Source organism: Apteryx rowi, unplaced genomic scaffold (genome assembly GCF_003343035.1).
Source record: "Apteryx rowi isolate R43461 unplaced genomic scaffold, aptRow1 scaffold_75, whole genome shotgun sequence".
Taxonomy (NCBI): Eukaryota; Metazoa; Chordata; class Aves; order Apterygiformes; family Apterygidae; genus Apteryx; species Apteryx rowi.
In genome coordinates, this window is record NW_020451038.1 from 1,635,853 (window position 1) to 1,637,362 (window position 1,510).

At 71.9% G+C, this 1,510-nt stretch overlaps 1 protein-coding gene across 1 annotated transcript in view; it reads right to left on the reverse strand.

The window, feature by feature from the left end:
- DALRD3 (DALR anticodon binding domain containing 3) overlaps positions 1–1,510 on the reverse strand; it is an 8,627-nt gene that overhangs the window by 5,240 nt on the left and 1,877 nt on the right. The window lies entirely within an intron of this gene.

Sequence of the window (1,510 nt, forward strand, 5' to 3'; positions counted from 1 at the left end):
CCCCTTCGTGGGCGGGGCCTGGCGGGAGGCGGCCGCCATCTTGGGCGCGGCGCGCAGCGTGCCTGGTCAGCCATCTTGGGCGCGGGCGGGTTGGACGGGGCCGGGCGGCCATCTTGGGGGTAACGGGCGCGGGGCAGCCATGCTGGGCGTGGCGTGGCGGCGTGGCGCGGCCATGCTGGGTGTGGCGGGCCGGGGTGACCGGAGCCCCGGCAGAGCGGTGGCGCAACCGGTGGGGCCTGAACGGCCCGAGGGCTCCTGCAGGGCCCCCGGCGGCCGCCCGCGAGGCCTGGCCCTCCTCGCCGGGCATTTGGCAGCAGGAGCCCGCACCACTCCACGAGAGGAGCCTTCCAGGGAAGCACCTTCCCGAGGGAGCGGTTCAACAGGCCGTGAAACGCCTGCGTGAGCGGCTGCTCCTTCTGCCCCGGCCCCCTTCAGCCCCCGAACCGAAACCGCTGGGAGCAGCGGGAAACAAGAGCGGAAGGGGCTGAGCTGCGCCATGCAAAAACACAAGCGGCTGYGAGGGCTGGGGAGGAAACTGGAGGCTTTATTGAGCCATTGGCGCTGCAGCGGCAGCCACAGCCGAGCAGGCGCCGGGGCCGGTGCGAGGGGAGCAGCTGAGCCCAGCTGCGGGCRGGACGGGACCGTGCGGTAGCACAACGCACGGTGTGGGCGAACCCCCTCCCCAAGGGCGCGTTCGGTGCCGCAGCGCAGCTTCATGCCGCAAAGGGAAAGGAGCCCACGCGGGTGCGGGAGCGGGGGGGACGCGTCCTCTGGCCGCCGCCGGCTGCGTGTCCTGGGGTCGGGTCGGGGGGGGGGTGCTCTCTGCACTGCCCACAGCCAAGAGGTGATCTGAGACTCGCTGCTCACACCAGACCAACTGCTGACTGTCTGCAGGGCAGGAGCCGCCGGCGCCTCTGCCCGGCTCGCGGCGTGCGCTGACGCGGCCTGAGGAATCGCTTGGACCTCGTCCGGGCCAGGGGTCCAGGCTGGCTCCGTCCCTGGCCGTCCTGCACCGTGGCCCTGCAGCGCTGGGGGGACCCCGTGCGCAGCGGCATTGTCCCCGCACGGCTCCTTGTGGCCAGGCAAAGGGGCAGGTCCTGGCCCAGGGACGTGGCTCGGCAGCAGCCCTGCGAAAGCCGGGGCCGCATGCCCAACACGAGGCTCATGGAGGCGCCGAAAAAGCTTTGGACAGACACGACATTCCCGATGGCTCTCCGGCTGCCCGCTCAGCGGGAGTGATCGTGTCATTCCAAAGCCATCTCTCTCCGGGGACTGGATCCCACCAGGGCACTGCTTGCTCTTCCCCATGTCGCTGCCGCCCCGCCAGCGCCGGGGGGGAGCCGCGAGCCGGGGGGGGCCCTGGGCAGGAAGCCGGCACAGCGTCTCGTGACCCGTGCCAGCTCTCGCCGCCCCGCTGCAGGTGGCCACATCCACGTTGCGGCCGGCAGCCGCTCGGCACGCTCGCTCTGGCGGTTTCTCCCCAGGAAGCGAGCTGCTATCTTTAGATGGG